The sequence below is a fragment of the Macrobrachium nipponense genome, chromosome 11 (assembly GCF_015104395.2).
Source record: "Macrobrachium nipponense isolate FS-2020 chromosome 11, ASM1510439v2, whole genome shotgun sequence".
Taxonomy (NCBI): domain Eukaryota; kingdom Metazoa; phylum Arthropoda; class Malacostraca; order Decapoda; family Palaemonidae; genus Macrobrachium; species Macrobrachium nipponense.
Window position 1 is genome coordinate 98,342,457 of NC_061087.1, and position 14,709 is coordinate 98,357,165.

Sequence of the window (14,709 nt, forward strand, 5' to 3'; positions counted from 1 at the left end):
GGACAGTGTTTCCTACATAGGTATAACTTTTAACCAGATAAACAAAAAAAGTTTCGATGAAATTCGCAGCAGGAAGAAAATTTTACGGAATGGGGAGGTACTGAAAATATGACTTTCATTTCAGAATTGCTCAAAATTCTTTATTACAGAAAGGAAACATTGGCTTTCGGAAATTTCTTTTTTACAATCTCGCCAGCGAATTATTCTTAGGCATATATCCTGACCATACTATCGTTAAATTACAGTTTTTTTAAAACTATAACTATATTTGATGGCATTTTCTTACTGGATCATAAAAATTTAATTTTTCTAAAGTAACTGCAGTTGTCGGAAGTTACAGGTGGTAGTATTTTGCGGTCCTTGATTTCGCTCATCGGTGAAGCAGGCAGAGGCAGAACCAGGCTGCCAGAATTCTCAGTCTGTTGGAACTGTTGAAGATCGGTGGCCTCATTCAGCGTCTCGTTTATGTTTTAATTTTTGTGTGGCTCTGGAAAGTTGATTTGTGGTATTCGATAGCTGTTTACGAGTGCTTCATTCTAACTGGTGAGTAGATTAAGAGCTATAGTTAGTTATGGAAATTTTGAGGTGTTAACTGTTATATAAGTATATATGAGTACAATGAAGCCAATGGGGGTTTCTGGCCGTAAGTTTAAGAGATACGGTACAAAGCGACCGTTTCGTTTTAGGCCACGAATGAGTATGATTTTCAAGCATTTAAGACTTGTTAGGTTTGGCCATGACCGAATTACAAGAATGCCAACGGCCTTTGAGCCGGACAAATGTGCTGAAAATTTCTTGGGTACATAGCCTCAAAGTGAAGTGGACAAATTTGCCTCGAAAATCGTTGTCTCGGTATTTTCTTATCCGTTTTTGTCAGCTATGCGGTTTACAGTGATGCATAATTTGTGTACATTAGGCCCTTGTGAGAACCTTGAAGGATGTAAGGATGCCAGTGGAATTTCTGTACTCATCCCAGAACCTCATACGAACGAGTGGTGAAACTGTTAAGCATTCACTGCTGACTAACTTAATGGTCGGCCAACATGGCCATCTTTAGGATATTACAAAGGGTGAAATGGAGTAATGTGAGCGAGAATCATTATGGAGTTAAGTGTTTTAATTGGAATTTATAAGTGTTTTAATTGGAATTTATAAGTGTTTTAATTGGAATTTTGTTTTAATTGGAATTTGTTTTAATTGGAATTTGTGTTTTAATTGGAATTTGTGTTTTAATTGGAATTTGTGTTTTAATTGGAATTTGTGTTTTAATTGGAATTTAATTGGAATTTATAAGTGTTTTAATTGGAATTTGTTTTTGTTTTAATTGGAATTTGTGTTTTAATTGGAATTTTTTGGTTTTAATTGGTGTTTGTTTTAATTGGAGTTTTTTGTTTTTTTTATTTTTAATTTGGAGTTTTTATTTTAATTGGAGTTTTTTTGTTTTAATTGGAGTTTTTTATTTTAATTTGAGTTTTTATTTTAATTGGGGTTTTTTTTTAATTGGAGTTTTTTTTATTTTAATTGGAATTTTTATTTTAATTGGAATTTTTATTTTAATTGGAATTTTTATTTTAATTGGAATTTTTATTTTAATTGGAATTTTTATTTTAATTGGAATTTTTAAGTTTTAATTGGAATTTTTATTTTAATTGGAATTTATAAGTTTTAATTGGAATTTGCTTTAATTGAAATTTATAATAGTTTAAGTAGCCAACCTCTATTGTACTTAAGGTGTACAGAACACTTGTTCATTTATCTTAATTTACCAGCCCCTAAATCAAGTAATTAATGGATACCGCAAAAGGAAATAAAGGTACTTTTGTTGGGTTGGGAAAGGGGTGATTAGCACTAATCATATTCTGGAATAAGAAAAATTCCAGTAAAGAATAAATACATCGATAATGTGTGTAATCATTAAAAATCACAAGGTGAAAATTTAAAACGGTGCCATTTCCCAGTGGAAATCATAGAATAACTTGGCCAAACTTAATCGCTTAGGCCGTAGAATTCTACCTGAACTGGGGACTCAAATTCTTAAGCGTGAATGCTCCATCCTACTCTGAGAATTGTTCCAGAAGGACTTAGAGGTTTTACCACCTTAACCTTACCTTGCTGAACCAAAACTAACAAAACCCAAAATAGGGTTTCTGGCAAATAGGTTACCACCCTCTTAACATTCCTTGTACTTTTTCCTACTTCAAGTTTCTGTGCAAGCTAAATTAACTTTGAACAGGTTTCAATTAACTTTAATGAATGGATTGTCATGTGATGTACCTTTCAGGATCATAGTAACAAACGTAAGTGTGCGTTGACAAACTGCAATCGGCTTTCGGTGTCCGTGTGCATTTCAGAAAAATAATTACCACTGGTTGCAGTGACATTGCATTTTTGTTATTATTAGGAAAGCTCTCAAAATTCTGTTCTCATTTGTTTGGGAAGAATGGCAGGTAGCCTTACCGTAGGTCATATCGAAAACTGATCCAATTTTGAGTTGAGTAAAGTGCTGCAGATCCTGAACTTGTCCCGTAGATTTTTCTATAATATACTTGCTTTGGGTGATGGTGTTGAGCACTGCTTTATAGCAGGGTACGTCTAACTGGCCATAGCTGGTGCTCTTTGGTTTAAAATGCAAGTGCGTGCATACCGTAAGGAGTAGTTTTAAACCAGATTTATTACCATTTGACTTCGTACACCGAGCCAGATGTTGTTAACTAGGTATATACCCTTCATCACCATGAATTGCTTTGCCATCAATATAATTTGGTCCCCCCTCGAAGTGGGACCACCTTGACGTGGTGAGGGGGCTCTTGACTCCCAGGAATTTGTTCCCGGGTTCGCGTCAAAGAGTCCCATAGATCATCGTATAATTTGGATTAATTGTTGTGGAATTTTCCACCTTTCTAAAATTTATTAGACATGAAAATAGGAAAAGATATCATAGCTGGGACTGGGTTTATATCCAAAACTAAATAGTGGGAACTGGTAGGATCATCAACTGCCCGATAATGTTCGGAACTGAGAGATCAGGCGGAACTATTCTTTAGAGCTGGACCACGGATTCCAGGGGTGTTTGGTTCTGGGTTAGGACTCTCGGCATTCTATCTGGTTTGCCCATAACATGATTGGGGTGGGGATGATTGTATTCTTGTAATACTCTGTCCTATCAAGCGGGTTTGGCCTACACTTGAGCCACTCTAATCATGTTATGCCATCCCCAATGGGGTAGGGTAGGGATGCGGACATTTGGGATTCGGTTCTCACTTGTGCCATTGGTGGCGGAATAAACTCCAAGAAAGGCTGTTATTTTTTTCAAGGGTTTCAAGTTTAAATTATATATATATATATACATATGTAATTTTTTATAACCCCCCTAATCTTTGACAAATAAATATAAGGATTCGAGTACCCCTGGACCTTTTGATGCTTTGGCGCAGATGACGACTATGGACAAGGACTTGGACCACCCCCAGGAAATTTCTATTAATCAAGAGCACGATGGTAGCTCTACAAAACATTGTGTTGGTAAACTATTTAATGTGAAAAATTGCGAGTGCTACATGTCGTGGGCATACCAGTGCAGTGCGACTATGACATAATTTTGACAACCTTCCGTTCCTTTGGAACTATAATTGAAATAAGGATGAATTTCCTTGAAGTCACATCAAAATGGGAAGCATGGATTTCTTTTGATAAATATGAAGATGCCATTAAGGCTAGTAGTAATATCAATACAGTACTAATAAATAAGTGTATTATAGAGGGAACTTTGACCGATAAAGTACCCAAAAATTTAGATAGCTATGTACCATCTGAATGGGTTCAAGATATACATCAGAAAACAGAGGGTAATAATCCATCCAGAACTCCCAAACCTCCTTTGTGGCTAGTTGCAACAGCGAAGGAGGAAACTTACAATTATTATAAGTTCTGTATATCTAGATTTGGAAAACGTACAGTGCTAATACATGCTAAATCAAAAACGCAAACACAAATGCTATCTTCAATGAATCCTTGTGGGCATATGATTAAAGAAATCAGACCCCACCTGAATTTTAGTTATGGCCGAGGTGTCATTTTTGACAAAGATTTATGAGTTCACAGAAAGTGAGATCCTTGAAATGAGCCCATTGACTGTGTGGAAAGTAAAAAAGACACCCATTGTTAATATGATAATTTTGACCTTTGAAGACCCTAACGTTCCATCCATGTAATCATTGAAAATGAAAGAGTGCGAATAAGACCCCTCCTCCCGAAACCTATTCAATGTTTCAACTGTTTCAAGTTTGGTCATTCGTCAAAAGTATGTAGGAACGCCAAAGTTTGCATAAATTGCTCTGCCCATGACCATGGTATTTGTTCTGAAACACCAAATTGTTGTAATTGTCAGCTGAACCCATAAGGCTAATGATAAAAACTGTGAAGCATACAAAGATGAACTATCAGCAATAAATAAGGCTAATACTGAATACTAGCATAGGATATGCCAAACAACAATTGGGCCAATCAAAGAGCTATGCAAGAGCTCTAAACCCACTACCCCTTACTACCACAAGGGGTCCTGTGGGAACACCTTCTCCTGCAGTAGGTGTATCAACTCCTGTGGTAGAGGCCCGGGTATCTGGGTTGGGTGCTCAGTCACTGGAAGCAAGAGCACACACCACCAAAGCAGGCAAGCTGCCTGTGGTTGAAAAAGTCTCTTCCAGATGAAGAGGCTCTCCCATCATCTCTTCCATCTCCTACTTTTAAAGTAGTAAATCTATCACAGGCAGAATCTCTGCCTGATCTAATGGAATCAAAACAGTTAAGGAACCCCAAGAGAGGAAGGACTCCTTCAGGTTCTCCCATTTATACACCAAATAAGCATGCTTCGATATTTAACAGCTATAGTGTGCTTTCCTCAAGTGAAGCAAGTATTTCAATGGAACACAACCACAAAGTTAGAGGTTGCACAGATTACAACGGTAGATGTTCACCCTCCTAAAGAAAATCAAACTAGGAGAAATAAAGATCACAGGGTTAGTCATAAAAAAACCGTCTATTTCCAGACCACCTAAAGAGGAAAAAAGGAAGGCTTCCAAATCGGATTTGTAATGGCTTTATTCAACATCCTACAATGGAACTGTAAAGGATTGCGTTATCGTGCTGAAAATCTAAAGGTCCTCCTAAGAGAAACTAATCCTGGAGTAATTTGCCTACAGGAAACTCAATTAGGTCCAGTTCAATCCTGGACTTAATTATGAGATCTTCACATCCACCCCTCCAGTGGGTGATAGAGCACATGGAGGAGCAGCTATTATCGTGAGCAAATCACTGGAATGCTTGCCTGTAGCCCTCGGTACAAATTTACAGGCTGTTGCTCTTAAGATCACATTAGACAAGCAGATTACTGTGTTCCATCTACCTGCCTCCTAGATCAAACTTCACAAATGCTGATATCCAATCATTAATTGATCAACTGCCACAGCCATTTTTTATTGGTGATTTTAATGCCCATAATCCGTTATGGGGAGGGCATACTTCAGATAATGAAGGTAAAATTATAGAAGACATTATTAATAATAATGATATTGTGCTTTTAAATGATGGTACTATGACTTATCATATATATTTTAATTCTTACTCTGCCATTGATCTGAGTATATGTTCCTCTGCAATAGCTTTAGATTTTATTTGGTCAGTAAATGAATTTTTAAATGGCAGTGATCACTATCCCATTCTTTTAAAGTTTACCAGAAATGTCCCTACAGAAATGCCACAGAAATGGAAGCCATTGGGAGCTGATTGGGATAAATATAAAAAGGATATCCATCTAGATAAACCATTTGAATCCTTTAACAACCATATTGAAGCATATGAGTATTGGACAAACACTGTATTAGCCAGTGCAGAAGCCTCTATTCCAAAAACTGCTGGAAAGCCAAGGAGACCAACAGTTCCATGGTGGGACAAAAAGTGTGCCACCTTAAGAAAAATTACTAGATGATGCTACAAGAAATACAAATAAAGTGGCACATCCACTTCTAAAACAATATATCAGCGAGCCATGGCAAAACAACGCCGATACTTCCGTCGTGCCAAGAAAGAGACTTGGATTTATTGTATAAATGGAATTAACTCTAAAACACCATCGATGTTTGTATGGAAAAAGGTACGAAAACTTGCAGGGAAGTTTGTGCCACCCAAAACTCCCTCTTTGAGAGTAGGAAATAACCTCATTACAAACCCTTCAGATGTAGCTGAATCATTGGGTCAATATTTCTCCAACATTTCTAGCCCAAAAAACTATTCTAGTGAATTCCAAAGAATCCGGAACACTCGGGTCAATCTGAATCTATCTGGTGATAACCGGGAGGCATACAATGTAAGATTCTCTCTTCAAGAACTACATGAAGCACTCTTCAACAGATGACACTTCTCCTGGTGAAGATACTATTTTATATATAATGCTTAGGAAGCTACCTGAAAAGGCCAAACGCTACCTCCTTAAGATCATTAATAAGATTTGGGAGACTGGAGTTATGCCGAGATCCTGGAAAATTTCCATCATAATCCCCGTTCAAAAACCAAATAAAGATCCCCAACAAATTTCAAGTTAGACCTATAGCACTAACAAGCTGTGTTTACAAGTTAATGGAAAAAATTATAAATTATCGCTTGGTATGGCACTTAGAATCAAATAAGCTTCTCTCTCCTTTCCAATTTGGGTTTCGTAAAAATAGATCTACCCTCGACCCACTTATGAGACACTCCAACCAAATTCAGCAGGGTTTTGTCAATTAGTGTCAGACAATAGGGGTCGTCTTTGATTTAGAGAAAGCTTATGACACTACTTAGCGTATTGGAATTCTTAACTACAGAAAATGGGTATTAATGGCAACTTAATTCGGTTCATTCATTCCTTCCTATCCGATAGATTAATAAAAGTGAGAGTAGGGAACTTTCTGTCGTCCCCACTTTAATAAGAGGAGGTGTTCCACAAGGAAGTGTCCTCAGTGTGACCCTCTTTGCTGTCGCCATAAATAGCATCTTGGATGAAGTTCCAAGCCCAGTTCGAGCTTCATTGTTTGTGGATGATTTGGCCATTTATTGCACTGCCTACGATGCTATATCTGCATGCCGATATCTACAGAAAGCTATTGATTCTGTCTCCAAATGGGCCAGGCTAAATGGTTTTAAATTTTCAGCCATTAAGAGTGTTGCTATCCGCTTTTCAAGGAGCAGGCGTAAAGAGGTTATACCTAATTTAAAACTCGAGGGATCTATTTTACCATATGCTGCCGATGTCAAATTTTTGGGAATGACTTTTGACTCAAAACTCACCTGGACCAAACATATTGATAACCTTAAATGTAAAATTAAAGCATCTTTTAATCTTTTGAAAGTAGTCTCTGGATATGAGTGGGGAGCTGACAAGAAAGGTTTATTGAGACTTGATGATGCACTTTGTAGATCAAAGCTAGATTATGGGTGTCAGATTTATTCTTCAGCGTGTAAAAGCAAACTTAACGACCTCAATATTGTCCATAACATGGGATTACGAATTTGCTCTGGTGCATTCCGAATATCTCCTGTTGAGAGTCTGTATGTAGATACCCATCAACTGCCACTTGACTTACGACGGGAGGAACTGGGTCTGCGCTACATAATGCGCGTAAAAAGCAGTTCCGAAAATCCTTCCAATAAGGTCATTCGCCAACTTGACAACAGAAAATTTAAACAAAGGTCATCTGTCCCCTTCCAGATAAGGCTACATCAAGAAGTAAATAATGATACTCTAAAAAATCAGAATGTTTCTCAGTTAGTTGCCACCAGATTCCCCCCATGGCTTATCCTTAAAGCAAAAGTTTGTAACAAAACCATGGTCAAGAAGAACTTTTCTGATAAAATGGCAGAGTTTATTCTTAGAACATGATGTAACTCATGATGGTGCGTATAAGATTTATACAGACGGTTCCAAGTCAAGAGAGGGAGTTGGGCTAGCCGTAATTACACAGAAGACACTTGTGAGGCTGCAAAACTACCAATTCGGCTACAGTAGTATACAGCAGAACTTTCTGCCATCAATGGAGCATTAGCTATTGTTCATCGTACCGAGAAGAAGAAATTTGTTATATATTCGGATTCTAAAAGTGTTTTGGACAGTCTTAATATTTGTAATACATCACATCTTTGATTCTCCAAGCTCAAGAGTGGCTGTTTCGAATTTCTTGTAAACACAAAGCTGTTTTGTTCTGCTGGGTTCCTGCCCATGTTGGGATCAAAGGTAATGAAAAAGCTGATTGAGCAGCAAAAAGAGTATGTGATAAAAGATCACTGGATATCCATGAAGTTTCATACATTGATATGAAGTCTCCTATTCGAAGCTATATCCGCCACAAATGGCAGGAGCGATGGTCCTCAAACCTCCTTGCCAGAAACAAGAAGCTGAAAGCAATCAGACCTAATTTGAATTTTTGGCAGTCTTCGTTTCATAGAGACAGGAGGACCGAGATTGTTTTAACGAGACTTCGTATTGGCCATTCCCGATTGAGACACAGCTTTATACTTGAAGGAAGTGAGGCTCCAGTCTGTGCTCGCTGTGACTGCCTGATGACAGTTGAGCATATTCTGGTTTGTTGCCCAGTGTATGGTGCTGCCCGCAGGAAATTCGGTCTTTCAGGGAAACAACTTTCTCATATTTTAGGAGATGATGTTGATGTCAATAATCTTCTAAAGTTCTTAAGAGAATGATATTTACTATGAAATTTGACTTATTTTAATATTAAATTTTACCTTTCACCTAATACACACAAGTGTATGCAGTTACTTTTAATTCTATTTTAATTTTATATTTTTTTTTTGATAAATTCTTTTTTTTTTTTATTTTTATTTATTTTTTTTTATGAAATAAGTTTTTAAGTTTCATTCACATGAAATTATCATCACGTTCAATTACATTTCATTAATTATCAGATTATCTATTTCATTCCATTACGGCGCTGAATGACCATTATAGGTCCCAGTGCTTGGGCTTGTCCCTAAATTTCATAATCCATCCATCCATCCAATATAATTTGGTCCCTCTCTTCAAATGTTATATCAAAACTGGTATTCAATTTGTAATTAGTCTGAAAAGTATGAAGTTAATTATTTTAGGGTTTTATAGATTCTGCATTTGCTTATTCTGTAGTCATGGGAACTTGAAGCTTCAGTAGCCATTTTTAATTTAAATAAAAGAATGTTCCAGTTTACAGACAAATTTAAAGATTTTGTGCTGTGACAAAAAGCCAACTCATAATTATTGGCCATATTTTGTGGTTTCCATGCAAAGTCGGCCATTTTTAGCTAAATTTTTTTTTTTTTTCCTAAGGCTATTTTCAACACCTAACCTATGTCTCACTCGGCTACTGCAAGTCATAGGCTTAGGCAAGCAGTGTATTAAGACATTTCCTCTTGGTTTTGATACCCAGTTGTAGTACTGTGCAACAGACTTGGTCTAGCTTACTATATAGGTAGATATAGAGTACAGACTTGGCCTGGCTTGCTATACAAATATAGACTACGTACAGTAGTCTTAGGCTAGCTTGGATTACTGCCACTTTGCAGATTTTACATTTTATGTATGACCCTTTTCATATAACCTACAGGATTTGAGTAAGTAATTGCGTTAGGAATACATTTATGCACAGAATACATTTATGGTTTACCTAGAATTGTAGAGTTTTTAGTCTTTTTAATTTGTTTTTACTTTTATATATTTTGATATTTGCCTTGTCCTGTTAATCACTTATCAGTTTATTATAATATAGTTAGGGTGGGTATATTTAGGGCGCCATTCTGGGCAACGAGGTGATAATGGACTAAAAACATTCTGTGTTTTTAATTTAATTATTCTTCTATACAGTGGCACAGTGGGGTCTAGTTGTAAAATTTAAGTACTGCAACTGTAAACTGAGTTTTTATTAAACACCGTAATGAAAGCTTTACTTCTGAAAACTCTCAAGACTATTTAAATTTGTAACTTTGTTAGTGTCTTACCTCGAACATTGAATGTAAATATGCAATGGTAGTGTGGTTTCTTGGCATACCAAATTTCAAAAGGTTAGTAAAAACACAGGTTTGTACAGTTTACTACTGATCTGCAAAGAAGTGCCATTGTCAAGTAGGTTGGGTATGCTTTTGAATTTTTCTAACTAAGGTCTAGAGAGTATAGGTTCTAACTCTTGACGAAACCATTTGCTATCAGTTATGTGCAAGTACCGTGGCCACAAGTTCGATTCTCGGCCATTCCATTGAAAGGTGTAATCTCGTGAAGCTGTATTTCTGGGTGATAGAAGATCACTCGACGTGGTTCGGAAGCCACGTCAAGCCGTTGGTCCCGTTGCTGAATAACCGATGGTTCCATGCAACGTAAAAACACCATACAAACAAAAAATGTTTCACACTTTATTGCACAGGTTACGACAAAACCACTGGCTTGCTTTACATTTTTGTAATTTTAACATTACCATGATACAAAGGATTATTTTACGTATTTTTTTCTGACTAAAAAGCATTTAGTATCTCTGGTGTACCAACTCGTGAAGTTGTAGAGCTATGGACCTACCGATTCCTTTAGTTTTGGATAATAATAAATGTAAGTTTTTACTAGCATTATTTGTGTACTGTTTTGGATACGGAATTCGATGTGATTTTATAGATAAGAGGTATACAATGTCAGTTGAAATAGCCTATCTGACTGTCAGCAATACATCTTATTTTCTTGGCCTCGCTTATTATCAATCAGGTGTACATTCGAATTGAGAACATGAATGAATAATATAATCAGCTAATATCGTTGCATAAAAACTACATCGTTGCCGAGAATACTACGTACAAACATGCAACTTTAGCCTAAGAAACCTGGAGATAATATGGAGCCCATTGCCTTGCGATAAGGTTTGTGCAAATACGGAATGCAAAGTAGAATGTTAAAAATAAATGTCTCCGTTCTAAGTGAGGCTTATACCCATAATGTTAAGCATTGACTTGAGGTTAGATAACTCCTAGATGCTAGATTTATGTGCTTGAATTCTTAGGTTTTATTAAATGCACTACCATTTCAAAATTTCTAATTTGGTATTTAAAGTTATTAATCACATCAGTTTGTTTAGACTTCATGGTTTAGAATTTGAAGGGAATGGGTAATATTTATATAAGCATCAACAGTATAGTTTTGCACTGACAGTAAATCAGTTTGCACGAAACTGGCTGAAATGTACCTCTTACCTTTGGTATAATTGCTTCTGTGTCAGTTACCTATTAGGAAATCTATATCTTCTATGAAATAATGTCGTTTGAATCTTACTACGTGCATTGAAATGTCAACTTTTTAAGCAGATGTAGGGTGTTTTCTATTCACTCCCTTTTCTTCTTAGGATGTCGGGAGTAAATGAAGGACTTGAGAACGCTGGCCTCTAGGAAGAGTATCTTTTTAGCTACATTCTACAAGATGATTCAAGAAAGGAAGTTTTTGGCCTGGAAGTTTTTGGCCTGGAAGTTTTTGGCCTGGAAGTTTTTGGCCTGGAAGTTTTTGGCCTGGAAGTTTTTGGCCTGGAAGTTTTTGGCCTGGAAGTTTTTGGCCAGGAAGTTTTTGGCCTGGAAGTTTTTGGCCTGGAAGTTTTTGGCCTGGTTTAAGGGTTTTTTAATTTGGCCTTTTGGTGGAAGTTTTTGGCCTGGAAGTTTTTGGCCTGGAAGTTTTTCTATTTTTGGCCTAAGTTTTTGGCCAGGAAGTTTTTGGCCAGGAAGTTTTTGGCCTGGAAGTTTTTGGCCTGGAAGTTTTTGGCCTGGAAGTTTTTGGCCGCCTACTTCAGCCAACCAGCCCACTAGAGTTGCAATTGAAGATAGCACTGATTTTGCCTATCTAAGACAGCACTGGTTGTAGGTAGCACTGATTATCACTCCTGTTGGACTCTACTTCATTGGAACTGGAAGGAGGTTTTAATGCATTAGCCGTTCAGAACAAGGAAAGGTAAATAACAGGAGGAAGTTATGTGACAAATGGCATATATAGTTTAATATTGTTTTCATTGTTTTTATAAATAAAGGTTTTCAACAAATGTGACGTGAAATTGATAAGGAAATAGACTAGGTTCTCTCTCTCTCTCTCTCTCTCTCTCTCTCTCTTCTCTTCTCTTCTTTCATTGCAGTTTTAGTCTTGAAATTTCATTTCTTGTGTTCCTTTCTTTGTGACAGGTTTCTCTTAGTCCCTCACTAAGTTATGGCCTGTCCTCACGACCGGGCCTGATCGGCGGACCTCCCCTCTAACGGGCACGCTTGACGGGCGAACGGTCAAATTGCCCGATGGGTCTTTTAGCAAAATCACCATGGTGGTGTCTGATGGCTTGAGCTTCGACCCTGGCAGACGCACTTTAACCATATATATAAATTTCTTTTACTGGGCCATTCTTTGCACCATATTCTTTTTCTTTTTCATCATACACACACTAATTCTCATACTACACAATATCTTCTTTGCGGTAGGCACCATGTTTATCTTACCGCACTGAACACTACTGGCATCGTCGGGCACGCCCACCTCTCCTTCGCCCCACCCATGTGGACAACATTCCCAGGTAAGCCCGCCAGAATTTGCCCGTCAACCCCGGAGCACGCCTATCAGGCCCGCTCGTGTGGACAGGCCTTTACTCAAGTCGTTATTGATGCCTCTTAGCTGTGTGAGATGCTTAGAACGCCTTAAAATTCTTATTCTTTTTTACTTGTCTGTTTTACTCCTTTTTTACTAGACTGTTTTACTCCGACTTGAAACTGATTTAGTTTTTTTTTTTCAGAGATAGACTTCATCAAGGGGAATGAAGTCCATTGACGTAACTGGCAGATGATGGAAAGCCTTTGATATAACTTTATTTTGGTGGCGGGTTATGTTAAAAGTAAGTTTCTTCTTGATCACAAAAGGGTTATTTGTCCAAATTTTCTTCTATCATTTAAGGATCGAGTTTCTCTGGATTACATAAGGATTAATATACAGTTTTTTCTTGATTACTTAAGGATTGTTATGAGTTCTTTTTGGTCACTTAAGGATATTTGTTTACTATACTAAAGTTTTTTTATGAATCACTTAAGGATTGTATGTTTAATACATTGGATAGAGATGATTGTGCATTTCAAAATACTTAAACTATTTTAAGTGTTCAGTAATAGCCCATCTGAAAGTAAAACTGACTTCACGTAGCATTCTTAATTATTTTGTTTTGGATCGATCTTTTGCGTTCATATATACTGGGGTCAAAGTGAAAGACCAAGTCTGCTTGGTTCATCAATCCGGAAAGGATTTATGCCACTTATCTTATACTAGAAAGGTTAATGCCACTTATCTTGCACTAGAAAGGTTATATACCACATATCTTACACTAGAAAGGTTAATGCCACTTATCTTGTACTAAAAAGGTTATGTTCCACTAGAAAGGTTATGTGCCACTTATACTAGAAAAGTTATGTGCCACTTGTACTAGAAACTCATATGCCACTTATCTTATACTAGAAAGCTCGATTATGCTTTTATTTTCAATGTAACTCAAACTTTAGGTTTTTCCTCAATTTAGGAAGAACTCCAGCCAGAGTTGCCAAAATAGTGAGTCATATTATTTTTACAGGTTGGCTTTCTACGCCATGCAATGTGAACAAGAAAAACCATTAGAGGATCTACATGAAGGATTCAAGAAAACAGGACATGGTCAATGAAGAGGACAACTTTATTGAATAAAGGAAGACGACGTTATATATGAAGATCGGAAGGGGTCTCCTCCTCCTTCCTGTGAGATTTAAAAAAAAAACTTTTATAATCATGACTTGTCGATGTCCGTTTTGCTATTATCGTAGGAGTTGTTAGGTTATCCATAGCCTTCGATCAGGTTGCTGTTATTCTTGGTTATATAGATGTTCGTTGAATTCATAGTTCTTTTTAAGTTATATATATTATATATATATATATATATATATATATATATATATATATATATATATATATAGATATATATATATGATATATCTATATATATAATATATATATATATACATATATATACATATATATACATATATATACATATATATACATATATATAGTATATATATATACATATATATATATATATATATACATATATATATATATTATATATATATATATATATATATATATATTATATATATATTATATATACATGTATATATGTATATATACATATATATATATATGTAATATATATATATAAATGTATGTATAAAATGTATATAGTATGTATGTGTATGTATATGTATATGTATAGTGTATATATGATATATGTATATATATATATATATATTATATATGTATATATATATATGTATATTATATATGTATGTATATATATGTATGTATATATATGTATGTATATGATATGTATGTATATATATGTATGTATATATATGTATAGATATATATATGTATATATATATATATATGTATGTATATATATATATATATATAGTATATATATATGTATCTATATATGATGTTATATATATATATATGTATGATAGTGTATATATATATATGTATGTATATGTATATATATGTATATATGTATGTATTATGTATATATGTAATATGATATATGGTGGATGTATATGTATATATATATTATATGTATATATATATGTATATATATAGTATATATCTATATATGATAT

The 14,709-nt window shown here is 35.5% G+C and overlaps 1 long non-coding RNA gene across 1 annotated transcript; it reads left to right on the forward strand.

Moving 5' to 3' along the window:
• The first annotated feature begins 410 nt into the window (after window positions 1-410).
• On the forward strand, window positions 411-13,918 carry LOC135210007 (uncharacterized). The gene is made up of 3 exons (XR_010313435.1): window positions 411-543; window positions 12,810-12,908; window positions 13,632-13,918. It is a non-coding gene; the product is annotated as an uncharacterized LOC135210007 (long non-coding RNA).
• The last annotated feature ends 791 nt before the right edge of the window (window positions 13,919-14,709 follow it).